Source organism: Ursus americanus, chromosome 19 (genome assembly GCF_024610735.1).
Source record: "Ursus americanus isolate L20-20 chromosome 19, mUrsAme1.1.p, whole genome shotgun sequence".
NCBI lineage: Eukaryota > Metazoa > Chordata > Mammalia > Carnivora > Ursidae > Ursus > Ursus americanus.
The window spans coordinates 16,014,710-16,033,442 of record NC_142145.1 but is presented as its reverse complement, the minus strand read 5'-3'; positions in this window follow the sequence as shown (position 1 = coordinate 16,033,442).

Below are 18,733 nucleotides of genomic sequence, written 5' to 3'. Positions count from 1 at the left end.
ATTCCTTTAACTAAACATGAAATGTCAATGTTGGGTCAAAGCTTTATTATTTTATCGTCTTCCTGGGGGACTGCCGTTGGTTAATAGAAACTTTAAAGAAGTCTTACTGTGGCCGAGCTGATCGTTAATTCTTTCCGCGTGCCTGACATCCTGGCATAAACCCGACTGTGGCTCGGCCTGTGCCATTTGTGGCTAGTCCGCCAGCCCAGCGCTTTGGGCTTCTTAGATGGGTCGGTGCTTCGGCGGTAGAAGTGATGGGCGTTGATGCTGGATGGAAGGTCCTTTTTCTGGGGGTCTCCACTGCAGCCTCACTGTCGGGGACACATGCACAAGAGCCAGGCCGGCATCTAAGCAGACGCAGGGGCACTGCGACACCCAAACAGCTTACACTGGGGTTTTCAGGAAGTACCCGCTTGCTGGGAGCTTTCGGGTGCTCCTGGGACACACATTTCTTATGAGCTGGACAACTGTTTTTCCACTTCCCAAGGGCTTCAAAGTCTCAAAATGGAAGGTGGCTGGGGATGCTGGCCAAACAAGAAATCCCCCCCTGAGAAGGGAGAAGGCAGCAGGTAGCAAGGATGTCAGGACGCCCCCTGGGGTAGGGACAGACAGCCCACCGTTCAGCTCACCGAGGCCTGCTGGTGTTCTAGGAGGACTTAGGAAGTTAAACGGTGTTTGCTCTACTGTGTTTAAATCAATGCAGGTTTCTGTCAAAAACTGGGAAGTTTCCACTATGGGAGTAAGCTTCAGTATTTTTAACAAGGGAGTGGGAGAACCTCTGTTTTCCCAGCCCACGGGCCTTAGTCGGACTTTTTCTCCTTCGACGGTGAATGTGTCAGTCTTAGTCAAATGCCACACGCACACACATGCGCATGCGCGCACACACACACGCACACACACACGCACACGATCACTGCAGCAACCAGCCTGTGGGCCTTAAACCGCTCTGCGCACATTGTGGGCCTGCCGCTGTCCCCAGCCAGGCTGAGCAAACGAAGCATTGCTGTGAAGTGGAGGAAGTCTGACCATTTTAAGTGAGCAAGTATGAGAATCTTCAAATGAGGGGGAGCGTGCCGGGGCATCTGCACTTCACAAACTCCCACGGTTAATACCGAGTGGCTATTCTGGGTCTTTTTTGCCTCTCCATATGAAGTTTAGAATCCGTCCGTCAGTGTCCATACCGCAGGATTTTTACTAGGTATTTGTATTTGGAAAAAACACAGTCTCCTACTGCTACATTCTTTGGCAAGTTTCATTCCCAGACCCACCAGTGAAGAAGAATTCCTGCCTTAACATCTCAAGTCGATTTTTATGTGCCTTCCCTGATTCGTGCACTGGTGTAGGAATATCTGAGCCTGTTCTTCCCCTGAGATTCACTGGGAGCTTCCTTGGTTATTTTTCTGTTCTGCTGTGACATGTCCAATATCCTCCGCAGCATCTGTTTATCTGCTGTGGCTGCGTATATATTCCCCCTCCCCCTTGGTTATCAATTTCAAGAGCTCTTGATTAGATCAGTGGATTTAAAGGCAGATAGATTGACTCTGGCTTCTAACTAAGGAAAAAACGCGTCATAACAGAATCAGGCTGCCATTTAGAGCCCCTACCTGGTAGCACTGGGAGCATTGGACTGGAGCTCAATAGTGGATGAGAGACCCAAAGGGAGCCTGGTGATTCACTCTCAGAGTTAACAAATCATCCTTAAGATGGGATAATGTAATCCCCGTTAGCGCAAAGCTATGCTTCATGGTCCCACTTCATGCATTGTACATAGGCCAGATGCCTTTTCAAGTCAACATGGGAACCAAAAATGAAAAATAGCAGTAAAAGATCATTTTTCACATTTTTATGCTTACAATGTTGTATTTTCTACTTTCCAACTTTTTTTTTTTTTGAGAGAGAGAAAGGAGGGGGAGGGGCAAAGGGAGAGGAGGAGGGAGAGTCTTAAGTGGGTTCCATGCTCGACACAGAGCCTGATGCAGGGCTCGATCTCACCACCGTGAGATCATGACCTGAACTGAAACTAAGAGTCGGATGCTTAACTGACTGAGCCACCCAGGCACCCCTCTACTTTGCAATTTTTAATAGAAAGTGAATGAACCACTGTGAAACATTTTAAAGCCGAGCAAAGACCCATAAAAGAGCTTCCTTACATGTATGTAGAAAGTTGGTGTTTTCCAAGCACGTGCTTTCACTTGCCCTCTGCCCGTTGGGAGTGAGGACGGCTGCTACCTTAAAGGCCATCGTGAGTAGTCTTGGCTACTCAGAAACTAAGTGAAATAAATATTCCCATGGAAAATATGCTCCTCTGCCGTTTTGAATTTTATTTTCAGAGACTCTCTTGATTGCTTCATAGATAACCAGTCTGACCATATTTTTCCCCTAAGGAGGGTCTCTCTTGGATTTTTCTAGACTTCCTCCCAGACTGAGATCCTGGAGGTGGAAAATTTAGACAAGAGGGCCTTCTATATCCAGAGAGTGAATACAAATGGGGTCATTGCAGATGCCTTGGTAGGTGAGGGAGAAACATTGGGGTGTAGATTCCCCAGGCCTATGGAATCGCATTTGCTTTGATTAAACAACAGGGATTGTTATGCGGTACCCCGCACCAAGCTCCCGGCCACCACTTCTCCCTCAGTGGGTGTAGACCCACCCCCTCCACACACACCCCATGTGCGCTTGAAGTGGTTTTTGATGGATTGGCCAGTTTAAAGTTGTGGTCCAAATAACAAATTTGTGTCATTCCAGCAACTGATAGGAACTTGCTGAGAATCCCAGTGGGGACTCTGACAGGTAAGATGTAAAATGGAGATTAAGGGGTTTAAGAGGAAATTTGAAAAACAAACAGTCTTAGATAAAAAAGATAAGTACAAAACTATGCAGGAGTGAAGCTCCAGACAGCACCTGTAATTCTTCCAGCTCCAGGCTGAGCCACGCCGGGAACCACAGGCTCTCCCTGCCACACTGCCCCCCCTCCCCAGGGATCTGATGGCTCTTCCCGTCAGAAATGGCTCTCGCTTGCAACTTGCAGCCAGGCCTCGTGCTGCTCAGACCCAAGTCTTGGAGACCCCTTTGCGCTGTGGAGCTCCCTCCTCTCTCCCATCTCTTGCCATTTCCAGCTTTTGCCAAGTGGGGAGGGAGTTAAGGAGAGGAGGGAAGACCAGTGGTGGGAAGGGAGCAGCTGGGGTAGGCCTAGGGCTTTTCTAACTTAAGTTTTTATATTTCGTGTTCCAAGTTTCTCATCATCAGTGATTTCTAGTCCTGGCCACCCATGAGAATCTCCTGGGCACTTGGAACAATCCGAGTTTCTGGGCCCCACCCCCACATCTGAAAGAGGCCCTTGCAGGTGGGACCAGGTGACTGTCACAGGCGGCCAGGGCTGCCACTCATGGACTTGAGAGCGGCTTTCTCACCTCTGTGTGGGACAAGGGTGTCCATTAAGCTGGTCAGAAATTCCTCTTCCGGAGGATATTTCCAGGGCAAGAGAGCCCTGCATCCCCAACCCTCTCAATTCACCAGAATTTCTGGGAAACTGATCTATCCACCTGGCCTTTACCTTGGGGTAAACACCTTTCCCAGAGAGCTGCTTTTTCACTCGCCTCCTCCCCATCAGGCACTATCACCAAGCCCCTCTCTTCCCACAGCAGCACAAGAAGTGGGGGAGGGTATATATGAAGAAGCTGGGAGGGGAGGGAGGCCAGCACTTTGCTCCCTGCCCATATAGGTGTCCCCAGGTCAGCACTTTTAAACCTGTGTATAGAAATCGCCGGGGGGGGGGGGGTCTTGTCAGAATGTGGGTTCTGACTCAGGAGGCCAAGGGCGGGGCCCGAGAGTCTGCATTCCTAACACACTTCCAGGAGCTGCTGGTGGTGCCGGTCTGGGGCCCACTTGGAACAGCAAGGCCATAAGATGCTACTTTCCTCTACCCTTCCTCAGAAATTTTTGGGGTTTAAATTTGGACCAGCTGCGTTATGTGGCTTCGTAGGTGAGAGTAGCAGGATGGAGGGGGACCTGGGGTCCTTGCCTGGGTAGCGTGGGATGTGACTATACTGATTTGGCTCAGACAAGGTCGCAGTCTTGATGTTACCCTGAGACGAGAGCCCTGGTGAGAAGGGGTGTCGTCTCCTAGCGAGGTAGCTGAGCTGTAGGGCTTATCCACAGAACACCATGACCTCCAGGCAGCAGGAAGTCTAGTCCTCCTGTCCGCGCCCTCTCTGACTACCCGTGTAAGGCTCCCATCGTGCTCACGATGGCCTGCTTGTACGGCGATCACCTGCGATCACCCGTCCTTTCCCCAAGTGCCCGTTCCTATCCTGCTTCCTTAGTGCTCCGGGAGAGATCGTAAGAAGCAATGTACAGAAAAGTCTTGAGCTGACAGTGGGTACTCAATAAATACATTTGTTGAGTGAATGTGAATAAGATCACTTGAATATTCCACTCCGTATCTCCGCGGCACCAGCATCAGGACGCAGGGGTGCATCGAACAGGAAATACGAAGTGGGGCCCCCTGTTGCACACATTTCCACAATAGCTACCACCCTGGGGGTTCTTCCCCCAACACTGGCTTTCTTAACTCTGAGCTCTCAGTGTCTTCCGTAAGCCTGTCCCCGGCAGAAGAACCAAACAGGGCCTCGGCCACCCTCTGAGGAAGGCTGAGCCTATTTGCATCTCTAATCTCAAGGAAATAACTACCGACAGCCCCAACTAAAGGAGAAATATTAAGAATGACACTGAAATCCCTGTAGTGGGAGAAAAATGGAATGTTAATAAAAAGTATTAGAGGCCAGAGCATAGCAGTAAATTGCAGATTATGAAATCATATTTGAAGGCTGCTTGAAACCCAGTTAACTTTGTCCTTGGAATTTGCGCAAGTGTGTTAGGCTTCAACTGGCTGTTTCAGAATTCTTTGATTATGATAGGTCAACATACTATATATATATGGTAGGGGAGCTTGCACTACGGTCAAATATGCTGCAAAATGTTAGTTTTCTCCGGTCCTCACTCAAAACTAGCAGCCTAATTGGAGACCCTGTGCGTTGGTCAAAGCAGCACACTCACACGCAGTGTATGTTGCTTCTGAAATCCAAAAAGGCCAAACATTGCGCCTCCTTTTTCCTAGTAGATGGTGCAAGGTGCAGGGATTCGTCTTTCACCGTAGAGGGAAAAGCTTAATGTGTCCCAGACCACTGAACTCCCAGAGTCATTAATTAACTGGTGGATGCCTGAATGAGGTGAGATTTATTCTCACCCTCTAATGTGCACGTGGCTTTAGTAAGGACATCTAGACTAACTTCCTCCTTCTTACTCATCAGATTCAATCAGCATGGCCGTGTGGTACACCAGTGTGACGTTGTGTGGACTGTCAAGCTGACCAAGCTCTGTCTGGACCATATTATGGCAGAGGGCAGGAGTACTGACGAAGGCCCGAGGCGAGAACGTCAGGGTGTACTGTTGGCTCTGCCAGGGTGCAGCTAATTGCTTTGGATGGTCGTTGCACCTTGGGATGGAGAAAAAGGCATTATCTAGGTCAACAGATGCGTACCAAGTGCCAGGGGCTCTCTTGATTTGTTCACGTAAAGATACTACATCTGGGATAGGGGCTGTAATTGGAATCACCACCTGCTTAAACTTACAAGAGTCTATAGACATTCCCCGAGATCTACCCAACTTCCACACAGGCCAAACAAGTGAGTTAAATGGTGATAAATATCACCACCCCCATATCTTTTAATCTTCTGATGATGGCCTTAATCTCTACCCATCCCCTATCTTGGTACGGAGGGGACATTTTATAGGCTTCCCTTTCACCCTTCCTACCCTAATGACCCTTACTCTACGCTCAGAGAGAATTTGGAGACTCGGAAGGGGTCAAGTACATCTGTTCTGAATATACATCTAGGAACTGGGAAGTAACCACGGGATGGGTCTGTAGATCAATGAATCCCACTGTGACTCAGACATGGGCTAAGACTCAATCATTCACTTGACCACTATAAGCCCTCACCTTGATGGGTGAGAACAGTCCCATTTAGGTCCCTAGGAATTAAAGTCAATTTAGAGCCAGTGTCTAGTAAGTCCCCAAAGGTCTAGATATTTCCATTTCCCCAATGTGCCATTCTCTCTAGTAAATGGTTTCAGGTCCTTTTGGAGAAAGCTTTGAGGAAAATTTAGAACATGTACATCAATTATTTGTATGTTTCTAGGATGTACTTTTATGTACATTTTACACATGGACATTTATGTATATGTACTTCCTCGAGAAGGTTCCCTCCAATTAAGGACTGGGTCTGATAGTTGACTTATATCTGGAGATTCAGTGAGTGGTCATGACGGTGAGCGCTCAAGTCAGGGTTTGAGCTATCAGACCTAGACTTTTCCTTGTTACCTAAACCAGTGATACTCTAGTAAGCTGTCTATCTGTTGTCTTGCTGGGGACACCGAGATCAATTCACCACCACTAAAGATCTTGGAGGCTCCAGGCATTCTTACCACTGGTACATCCGTGCTGCCCTTTACAGATGTGCTCACTTTGACTGGTTTAATTGAATACAGCTGCTTGTTTGCTGCTCCCCTAGGGTTCCTGCATCTCCCCTTGAAATTGTGGAGCCCATCGCAGTGGTGTTTTCCAGTACTGTCATACCTATTGTACGAGGAGAGCAACCACACACTTTTCACGGGTTCAGGCTCTCCCTTCACTTCTGTATTTCTCAGTGCTTCGGTTGAGAGGGTCTTCTGGCCCTTCTTGTGGAAAGTCTTTGGGGGTGAGTGAGGGGGTGCAGATTTCACATGACAAATCCAGTCCCACAATCCTATCTATCCACATTGCAACAGCACTAATCCCACCAAAAGCTGGGGTCTATGTTTCCTCCTTTGAATCTGGGTGGGGACATGGAGCTACCCTGGCCAATGGAGTATAATGGAAATAAGTCATGAGACTTTCAGGCTAAGTAAAAAAGGAGTATAATCTTCCGCCCCCCACCTCCTTCTCTCTCTCATCACTTGCTCTGGGGAAGCCAGTTCCCATGCCATAAGGACACTCAAGTAGCCCTGTGAGGGGGCCCTATAATGAGGACTGAAGCTTTCTGCCAATGGCTAACAACGTTCTAATTCTGGGAGGGAGACACCTGGGAAGGCTTCATTTAAGCCTTCAAATGATTGCCGGCCCAGCCAACATCTGATTACAACCTTAAGATAGCCCAAACCAGAACGGCCCAATCAAGCTACTCTTGAATTCCCAGCCCATGGAATTTATTTCGAGAGAATCAATGATTACTGCCATTTTAAGCCACTATGTTTTAGGGCGGTTTCTTACACAGAAATGGGTAACTGATACATACACGTTGCTGGTGGATACATACATATGTAATAAAAACAGAGAACAACATGCGTGGCTGTGGTTGCTATTTTAGGAGAGTTGTTACTTCTGGGGATAGAAAAAGGAGATGGGACTGGAGAGGAGTCCAAAGTAAGCTTCAGAGGTATCGGTGATATTTTAGTTTTTTAAAAAAAGATCGAAAGCAAATATGGCACATGTTGAGATAGGTTCAGTCTGCCTGATATGCACATAAAATATATTTTATGTTATTCTGTAGTTTTCTATATTCTTAAAAAGTGTAAATTAAAATCCTGAGGGTGAGGGGGTAAAACTTTTGCCTAGATCACGATTTGCCAAGGTTGACTATACTCCAAATTCTCGATGGCAGAGTCTGGTTTTGGCCATTGGTTCCTTACCTGATCTATCTTGTCTTTAGATTTTCATCAGAGACATCCAGATTGCTATTCTTGCCATAGCGAATGTGGCAGAAGAATGTCCCCAAATTACTCTGGCCATCCTCCTCTAAGTAGAGCCGAGGGAGTTTATTTTCTGGAGCTACATGGACACGGAGGTAGCTGTTCATAACCCTCTGAGGGGTTGCTTTTATAGGTTTTATCTCTGTGAGTGAGAACATATATGAGGGAATTAAAGGAACATAGTGTCATGGATCATAGAGTTTTAAGGTGGAAAGGGAACTCGCGTTCACCCTGTCTCCCATGGCGGGGAGATCTTTTACAATGTCCCTGACAGCTAGTGAATCAAGTCCTTCTTCTACGCCCAGTGGTGACGGATACTCACTCCTTCCCGGAGCAGCGTGTTCTGTGCGACAGCATGGAAAGTGCTCAATTTCTATTGAACAGAAGCCCCTGTGACTCTCACCCACTGCTTTTAGCTTCTAAAGCGACATGTAGAAAGTTTACTCTCTTCCCCATGACAACCCTTTGAGTGTTTGAACACAACAATCTGGTCCCTCTTCAGACTTCCCTCCTCCTGGTAATGCATCCTCAATTCCGTCAGAAATTGAAGAATCTAGCAATTCTTGAATATCTCTTTCGATGCCAAGTGGTTTGTATCCAGGGTTTTATATAATCTTCAAACTCCCTGTGATTATCCACATCACAGATGGGGAAACTGAGGCTCAGGGGATTGAAGTAACTTAGCTGACGATCACAAGGCTGACCAAGCACGCCCTGTGTGAGACGCGGGTCCTCGGGGGGCGCTGCGGCCCTCCCTGCTTCTCCTGCCCTAGGGTGCAGCTCCTGAGAGGGGATGCCGAGAACCGGACGTGACATAATGAGCTTAAAGCCCCTTTGTAGTAGTGTAGCTTATTTGATCCTCTCTCCAACCCTCAGAATATGCGAGAAAGGCGTCTGAACTCGCTCAGGACTGCAGATCAGGAAACAGGCTCAGCAAGTGGGTGGTGCAAAGAAATGAACCAACCGTTGTGTGGGAGAATGTGGTGCAAACCCAAGCCTTCGCCTTCAGTGTCGGTCTTTTCGGTTGTGCCAGGGTGCCTCTCCGTGATCCAGAATCCCATCAGCCTTAAGAACAGGTTCCATCCTAATTAATCGGGATTTAAGTATCGTAATTGTTAGTACATAGACAAAAATAGCCGTAGCTCCTTTAGCAGCCTCATGACCCTGTCCTGTAGTGTCTTAGACGGGTTCTGTTAGTGGGTGGCCCCCCAGATCTCTTTGTTTTACGGTTACACTTGTGATGTCATAGTCTCTGCACAATAGAGTTTACATTGCTCCTTGTAAACCCCCTCTTCCCTCCATCCCACTGAACCCAGTCCCAAGCTCTAGCCTGGGGGGGTGTTTTCAACTCCCACCGTGTCATCCCACGTAGTAGGGACTCCTGTTAGCACCAGGTGACAAGAACTCTGACAAGCACCTGTTTGCTCTCATTGCGGAGTTCTTGATGCCACTGGGGAAAACCCAAGACTAAGGACGGAGCCTGAGGATGCGGGTTCCCAGCGCAGTGCCACCGAGAAAGATGATTGCGGAGGAGGGGAGTCCATGCGTGTCTGGGTCCCCACTCTGCGCCGTGCTGGGACAGCTTCAGGGGTGTGGTGGGAGGCAAAGCCTGAGCACCAGCCCCCTGGGGACATAGTTGCTCTATACAGTTGGGGGGGGGGGGCGAAATTGATGGGTTTGGAAAGAATGGGACACACCTGGAGACCCTCCCCATGTCCTCCCAATAGGAAACCATTCTCCTCATTGATGGTGGACCTGCTCAGCGTCGCAGTGAAGGTTATTCAATGCCGTTGCTTTCCCCCACCTTTGCCTCATTGGTGGGATTCGAGTTTGCAAAAACCCCCTCGCAGCTGCCTGCCTCTGGAGCTTCCCCTCAACTGCACAAGCCCCCCTCGTACCCACAGCTTGCCTCTCTCTAACCGCCTAGCCCACTCTCCCTTTCTGGTTCCATTTCTCCCAAACAGATGGTGTCTGTAGACAGGAAAGACTTAGCTCAGGAACTTACTGAGCCACAGGGCTGGTAATCAATACCCTGAAACCCGCCCCCTGAGGATGCCGGTCAGAGGAGGGGTTCTCATAGACGCAGCCACTGAAGGAGCTCAGAGCAGACCCCCCACCCCCACCCCCCAGCCCAGCCTGGTGGCCCGGGCTGTGTGCGGGGACAGGCTGACAATCTATTGTGCGTCACTGACTAGGGGGCATAAATGGATGTGTTTCCTGCGGCTTTTTCTTCTTCGGACTTCAGGGCTGTGTGTGCGCAGGTTTTATGGTTGTGCAGCCAGTAGCAGACAGAGACCCGCTTTCCCCGAGCTGTGGTCCTAGGAGGTGTTTATTGAGCTCCTGCGCGATTCCCGCACTCTCTGCGCGTGGCTGTGGGGACCCAAGAGAAAGGCCGAGCTTCCTGAGCTGACGGGCAGGCTGAGCTGCCAGGGCAGCCTGCCCCTGAGAAATGTCCTGGGAGAAGGGAGAGACAAGACAGGAGGCAGAGAGGGAGTAGGGCGGGCAGTGTGTTTGTGTTTGTGTCCTGGGAGCCACAGGAACGATCCGTAAATGTGGAATCACACGCCCATGCACGTGCAAGTGAGCATTTGGCCGCTGGGAATCTGGGGGTGCAAGGGGGGGAGGTTTGGGTTGAAGATGAGGGAGGGGTCTGATTTCTGAACCAGCTGCCGGGGGTGTTGGGATGGAGGGGTGTGGCCGTGAGGAGGGAGTGCGGGGGGGGGGTGGGCATGGAGGGCCCCCCAGATGCTGAGAGAGATCATGGAAAAGGCCACAGGTTCCCCCATAATCCCAGGACAAGGGGTTCCTAGTCACAGACAGGCGTCCTAGTGGGTCAGGGGCCTGTCTGTAAGAGGGCCTGGCGACCCATGGGGTTTAGATGCAGCCCCAAAGCTCAGCCAGTAACCGTTTCAGAGAGAAACCTCTTTATGTCCCTCTCTTCTTCCCCATGAAAAGGTAATGTCTCTTTTGGTCTTTGCCTAAAATGTCTGTAGCAAAGACAAATACATTTTATACTATACTTTGAGGTAAAGCGTCCCATGCGGCAGGTGCTACTGACAGGGCCAACCCCACGTGGAGTTTAGAAGGACAGGCTGTGGGTTTCACAGAGGCCGGGGATCCCTCCCAGCTTCTATCACTCTCTGGGCCTCATCCTCTTCATCTGTAGTCACATTTGTCAACCAGCACCAAATAGTGACTGTTGGGCACGCACCCGTGCAATCGAGTGGAAAAGGGTCACTGACCAACACGTAAGTGACAGGGTCTCTATATAAGGGGACAAGCAAAGAGAACTCAGAGGACGCTGAGGGACTTGAAGAGGGGGGAATTAGCAAAGACCACTGAGGCTGGCAACTGAAGGCAGAGGGACGCACGGGTCCCCCACCCTGCCCAGAGGCACTGCCAGTTCCCCACACTCGGTGAGGGATTATTATCCTGTTGTCAGTTTCTGAAGCAGGTGCCTCGGCTTCCGATCATTAATGTGGATATTTCGCTTGAGTAGAGGAAACTCATTCCCAGGCCAACTGCTAATTAAATATGTTCCAGGTTGAGATTGGTCACTGCCCCCAAGCCAGATACAGTCTGAATGGGGGGATAAGTACCAGGCAGGTTGAACTGGGAAGGGGGGCGGTGCTCGCTGTGCGTTGAAAGCAGGGGCCCGGGAGCTGGGACAGCCAGCGACCACCAGGAGGAGGGGCATTTTTGGGCAGGACAGCAAAACTAAGGGGGAGCCTGAATAGCAGTGGGGAGACCTGCTCCCCTAGATGAAGTGCTTGTGTCCTGCCCTGCGTGTGGCGGTGGGGGGGTTGCTAGGGACATGTGGGTCCCAGCTGAACCTGGGGGAGGCTCTGATGACAAGGTGCAGCTCAGTCAGGCTCCAGCGTAGGGGGAGACACATTGATTTCCTGACGGGTGGGGAAAGAATTGAGAGAACGGAAGGGCAGGAAGATCAAACCACGGTGCCCCAGGGCTCAGATACCACCTCAGAAAATGCAAGGAGAGCAGGACATGCTTGGGGAGCAGGCAGGCTGTGGCAGGGGTCTTGTCAGGTGAAAGCTGGCACTTGAGCTAGGGAGGGTGACGTTGGGGAAGGGCCAAGTGGAGTGGGAGGTTTCCTGATGGCTCTTTAAAGTAATAACAAATCCTAATGCTAATAAAAAATATAATTTAATCAACTCCCCATAAAGATTACAAACTTCCAGGAAATCAGACAGTAAGTCTACCCACGGAAAAAAAAAAAAAGAGAGATTTGAACTGGTGTGTTGTCTGACTCTGTTTTCTAGCTATTTCTCTCCCTTGAATCGAGCATGTGTAGACAGCCGTGTCCGTTAGCGGATATTCAGTTCATATCAGTCCTGGCCTTTGAAAGTCACTGTAGCTATGATGTTGTTAAGGTGAATAACGCCAAATAAGTGGCAGTTTTTCTTTTTTGTTTTTGTCATTTCCACACGAACTACTTGCATGGCAGAGCAACGAAATTGCCAACCTGAAACCCATTCATGTCTTCCTGTCCCCAAGCTCGTTCCTGGATCATTTTGCCTGAGGCTGGAAAAAATAGTAAAGCATCTTCCTTCTAACTGGGGGTGGGGGGTGGGGAGTGGGATATGCTTTAGTATTCATACTTTTAAGTCAATTAAAATTGGTTTATCTGGTTGCTTTAGACCATAGGAAAGTTAAAAGGTCATGACTTTTTTTGGCTCCAATTAAAGAATTTCCTCATGACCAGCTCTACTGTTAATTCAACCTGTTTCTTTAGGAGATTTAAGCCTCCAGTGAAGAATAAAAAGTCAACCCCAAGGAGACTTAGAGTCTGAGCTGTGATTAAATTTACGCCTCGATTCAAAAATTATAGAAGGTAACTGGGAGCCCCTCCAGCCAAGCCGAAGCCAGGTTTATAACCCCCACTCCATTCACCAGGATTAACAGTTAATTTTAATTCAAAATCAGAGTGAGCGGGGGTCCTCCAGAGAGCCTCCCCAGGCACCCTGGAGCCAGCACGCTAATTTCCTGACCGATGGCAGCTGGCTGTTTTACCTGAGAAGTTCCTAAATGGTGACAGGCCAAGGATTTCAGGCAGAAATGACAGAAGTGAAGGTCCCAGGGACACAGCACTATTTACAGGTGTCCTCTGGGAATTTGGAAGCCACCAGAAAATTCTCAACGTGCACAAATTCAGATAGGGCAATTCCATTCTTAGGACCCTACCGTGCGGAAATATTCATACACGCACACGAAGACCATGCACCGGGATGTTTATCAGAACGTCGTTCGCGACAGCAGGAGGGGCAGTAACGTAAGTGACCCCCAGTGGGGAGCAGGTTGAATAAATGATTGTACCTTCACACGCAGGGCTAACAGTCCGGCAAAAGAAGGAGGTAGATTTATGTGTAGTGGCTGGAACACGTCCTTGGCCAACTGTCTCGTGAACAAAGCAAGCTTCGGAATGGAACGCGACCCCAGCGAAAAAAACAATAGCATCGACGTAGGCCACGGCGGGTGGAAACGCGCACTCTGCCGTCAGACCGGCCTGGGTTCAGGTTCTAGCTCTTCTATTTACCTGCCAGTCACCACGACACGAGAAGAGGGCCTGGTTTTCCTCGTCTGCAAAATGGGGCTTGTAAAAGTGCCTGCCTCATACACGCACACAGGCTTTCAGACAAATTATCAAACTATTAGTAACGAGCAACTCTGGGGAGCTAGACTGGGAGAGAAGTGGGGTTTACATTTGTACACTATTAACTTCCAGGCCATGTTATAGTTTTTGTAAGAATGTTTAAACAGACTTTTGAGAAAATGTTGTCTCTGAACTGGAGGCGGACTATTAAGAGGTGACAGCTCCTGCCACGCCCTCAATTGACTGAGGATTAATGAAGGACCTTGAGGATTTATCAAGGACCTTGAGATACTCTGAGGTGCTCCTCGTAGGTGGCAGAGGCCTTGGTCTACAGGAAAGCCAGGCCTGTTGAAAAACACAAAATTCTCTGCACAAATGACTCTCTCCAGACCCCCACACTACAAGGCTTGACCAAACTCTAGCATGGTTTCTACCAGCCCAAAACCGTGTCCCTAGGATGACCCTAGCCTTCTTAAAATGCCTATCTAAGAAAGCTCGACACTGTCAAAAGAATTTACTGGTTGTTCCATCTAAAACCCGACTACAGGTCCCCGATGTCTCTTTTCTTAGAGCAGTTGCTCTAGAAAAATTACAATTATAAATCCTTTCTCTGCCCCTTTAAAATTGAAAACTTCTACCACCCAGAAATGTTTCCTCAAGGATCTGGGAGCCACCCCTATGGAGTGTAGACACCCGGGCCGATGGCTGCCCTGACTCCCAGTCTGGTGCGGAAGTAGGAGCCCCACTGTGGTGGGTGCCTTGCTCCAATTCGTGAACTATCTCCTGTCCTAAAGATATGAGAAGCATGTCTCTCCTCTGGATATGCACCAAATGGCAAATGCCGATGGCCCCATCACACCAACCCCCAGCATGTCGTGCAGTAGTGTTCCTGTAGCACAACCCAGTGTTTAAAAATTCTCCCACCTTCTCTCTCAGTGGAGTAGAGCTTGGTTCTCTGCCGAAGGCTCCCCCTCCTGCCGTCCCTTTCCCAGCTGCCTGCCTCTGTTTCTCTTTGACACCACTGGTGACGGGGGAGCTCGGTCCAATGGAAAGCCACGACCTTGGAGGCGGGAGGCCTTGGGATTGACCCTAATGGTATTTTCTAAATCTCTGCCTCCCAGTAAACATTGGCAGAAGAAGGAGGTCGTGGTGGCTCGCTGTGTAAGAGACAATTGAACTGTGCGAAGTTTGCTTCCCTCATAGGAGCACTAGACTAGCTCCTTCCCTGAGTGCTCGGCAGAGTCCTGGGCAATGTCTAAGCTCTCAATATACAGCATTTCATGAATCCTTAGAGCAACTCTATGAGGTAGGTGCCGTTCTTTTCTTGGACTCGATCCTTCGGGAAGATTATGGAATTTGCTCAAGATCACACAGCTCGTAAGTAGCAAACCCGGGGCCCAAACTCAGCGTCCCTGTCTCCGCAGACGTTTGCAGGGCTAAGATAAAAAGCGTGGCCGCATGCCCGTGAAGTTACAGCTTAAATTCACTGTTGATTCTGGAAAGTGTTCTCTCCATGGGAAGTAGCTATGTCTTACTATATGGAATCCAAACATGGCTTTAGTAAAATGAAAAGCCACAACACACATCTCTGTGGTCAACATTCAGCCTTAATACCTCAAAACCGGGTTTCAGGCCCCTGAAACGGGTGTCATCAAACAGAACATAGAACCCCGCCTTCTTTTCTTCATAGAACCTACTGGTCTCTGAAGTGTCCTCTCTTGAGTCTCACTCCCCAGCTAGAACACCAGCTCCCTATAGGGAGGGGTTTTGTCTCTTTGGTTAACTTATCTATCTACGGTGTTGATGACTGTGCTTGGCCTATGGTTGGCACCCAGTGTAAATATAGAAAGGAGAAGGGGAGGGAGGGAGGGATAAAGGAAGGGAACTGAAATGGGATTTAGGAATAGATTATCTCGAATTTAATCCCCACCCCCCACCTAAACTTAATGATGAGGGGCTGTGGTCCAGACAGGTGAGGGACTGGCCACAGTGGGGAGCAGGTCTCTATTCCTCAGCCAGGTTGGTGGTGGTGATGGTGGAAGAGAGGACCAGCTTTAGGAATAGCCTAGATATTACATGGTTTCTCAGCTTCAGCACTATTGACATTTTGGGCCAGAAGATTCCTTGCATTTAAGACGATTAACCACATCCCTAGCCTCCCCCCACTTGACGCCAGGAGCACTGCCCCCCACCCCCACCTCTGAGTTGTGACAGCCACAAAAGTCTCTAAGCCTTTTGCCAAATATCCTGGGGCAGGGGCGATGGGAGGTGGGGTTGGGGGTGGGGGGAAAACTGGGCCAGGTTGGGAACCCCTGGATTAGAAGGTAATGTAATAGCTGGCTACCTACCTAGGTAAGAAGCGGGAATTAAACTCTAGTGCTTCTGTTTAGAGAGCGGTGGACGCTTCAGGCTTTTCGGGGGCCTCAAAGCCACTGTAGACACGGTGAAGAGAACAGGAATCTTGGGGTCTGGTATGGTTCCGAACTCCAGAAGCAGAGGAATATTCATCAACACAATGACTCAGGAAATGAGTGTTCTCATGCTCTGCCTGCCATTCCAGGTAAGAATTTAAGAAATTTAATAAGAAAATAGATCTGTCCGCACATGGTGAAAGAGAATCTAATGAGCAACAAGCCAGCAGATTCAAAAGCCTCAAATTATTCTCTCTAATACCGGCACAGCCATTTTTGAACGCAATTATGGACTTGAAACCCCGCAGGGGAATTCAGTGGAAATCATTTAAATATTTATTTGATGTGAAACCTCTGACCCAGGCAATTCATAGAGCAATTAAAGAAGGAGGGCCTGGAAGATTTGACGGAATGTAGTTTTGAGTTTTGCTGACAAATGGTCGGTACAAGTAATAATTAGTGGCATCTTAAATTAGATCTAAACGTGACTAAGAATCAAGGATCCCATAGGCCTCAGTACAGGAAACTGTATTATCCAATATACAGAGCTCATTAACAACCCGGAGGAGAAAGTCAATCCGACTTTAGATTTAGATTAAATTTGCAGATAATGCAAAATGCCTGACAAATGGCAAATGCAGAAGATAAATTAAAAGCAAAATTGCCAAAGGAACTGGACATTTGAGAACCCTGGTCAGAGCTAAATAAGATGGCATTGAATGAGAAAAGGGAAAGCATTTCCCTGTTGGGTTTGATTACGTTGGACAGTCTGAGTAACCAGCAGGCACCGGGGAGAGGTAGGGGGTTGCAGGAGAAGCTGAAGGAAACTTGGCCTTCCTCCAACATACCTTGGAAGGTTGGCTTAATAACTTAGCATATTGTGTTTTAAGCAGATTTATTTTGCAGCAGGGGAAGTGGGAAGTGGCAGATACAGACCCACTGTCCTTGCCATCCTAGTTCAGGGGTACAGAGTTTTGCTAACGGCAAACAGAACTCTGGTGAAGTCCAGACCCTTCTGGCTACAAGGTGATTCGGTGCTTTCAAGCCATCATCCTGTCTCCACCATCACCACCACCATCATTATCATCACCAGCGTCAACAACAACACCTACCGAGCTCCTACAGACAGTCCAGACTCTGCAGAAGAACTTTATTTAGCTTTAAAAAAAAAAATCCGTGACAAAGGCTGGTGAACATCTATTGTTCCTTGAACGCAGGCTTTAACACGCTTATACTGAAGAAAAGAGCACTCAACAGGATATACAACAGGAAGCTAAAGATTGGTACAATGGAAGAGATTTTGTTCTTCCTGATCACACAGAATAATATAAAAAGCACTTTAAAATGCTGAAGTCATAGAGGACACTTGTTGTGATGAGCACTGAGAAATGTATAGAATCGTCGAGTCATTATATTGTCCCCCTAAGCCCTTGTGCACGTACAGCACTGCATGATAATTCCACTTCCGTAAAGAAAATAAAATGCTTAGAGTCATTTTTTTAGTGTTTTTGTTTTTGTTTTTTTAATCTTCACAACAATCCTTAAGAATGAGGAAACCGAGATGCAGAGAGTTTAAATGTTTTGGCCAAGGTCACAGAGTAAGTGGTGGGGAAGGGATTAGCAACCCATATTCCTTGGGGAACAAACTGCAGCAGGAGGAAATCAGTGAGGAAAACCTAGAGGATTCCTGGCAAATTGGAGAAAAGAATTTGATTCTATTTGTAGGCAAATTCTATTTGTTGGCGCTAGTCAAAGAAACATGACATTTGCCTTCAGTAAGCTACTTCCTTTTTCAGAGTTTGCCTGTATTGCTGACAGATTTATTGGTCTGTAAGAAAAATCGTATTAACAGTAGCTTAAACAAATAGGGGTTTCTTCATCACATGTAACAAGAAGGCAGAGGTGGACAGGTGCTAATGGTGATTTCCCATTTCAGCAATGTCAGGGCTGATGTCTCTGTGTATTTCTGAGCCTTTCTGTCATGGGGGCAAGATGGCCGCTGGAGCTGGGTGGAATGTCTGCGTTCAAGGCAGAAAGAAGGTGGAAGGTTGGTGCCATCCATATCTGTTTCCTTTATCAGGAAGGCAAAAGCTTTTTCACGGCTGTCGGCTGACTTCCACTGGGGTCCCACTGGCCAAAATAGGTCACGTGGCAGCTCCTGCCGCAGAGGAGACTAGGGAAGTAGGAAACAGGACTACTATGATTGAGTTGAAGCCGCCATGCTCCATGGGGGGAGGCTGGGCCCTGGGGGTAGCAAGAAAGAAAGGAGAAGTGGCCACTGGAAGTGACTTAGTGTATCTACAACAGCCTCCTCCTCTCCTTCTCTCTTCCCTTCAGCCAAGCAACTGGGTTCCTGCAGTGCTTTGATCTGAGTACCTGACGTACTCTAGCTAACGTGTGAGTCACTAGGGAGCTGAGATGGGCCTGTTCACACTAGTTCACAATAGTTTGTTTTCAATAGGGTGTCTTCAAAGGAACTTAAATCCTAACTCTGTAGAAATGGGTTCTGGAAAGTCGTCCCTTTGCAGGGGCAAACATCGATGGAGGAGTTCAAATGTTCACTGGGGTGACGTTCTGGCAAGTATTTATTTCTGGGCAGTAAATAGAATCAGAGGCATTCCAAACATGGAGTAATAACTTGATGGATCACTCAAACAGGGAGGGTTGGCTTTTGTATCAGGACATGACGCTGGACAGCTTTTTAGAGCGTTAAACCTAGAGTTACCGCATGACCAAGCAATCCCACTCCCAGGTACTTACCCCAGAGGAATGAAGACGTATGTTACACAAAGATATAAACGTGCATAGCAACTTCATTTATTACGGCCCAAAACAACGCGCAAAGCAAAACAAAACAACTCCCTCACCTGGCAATTAGAAACAGACCAAATGTCTGTCAACTGGTGAATAAGGAAACAAACTG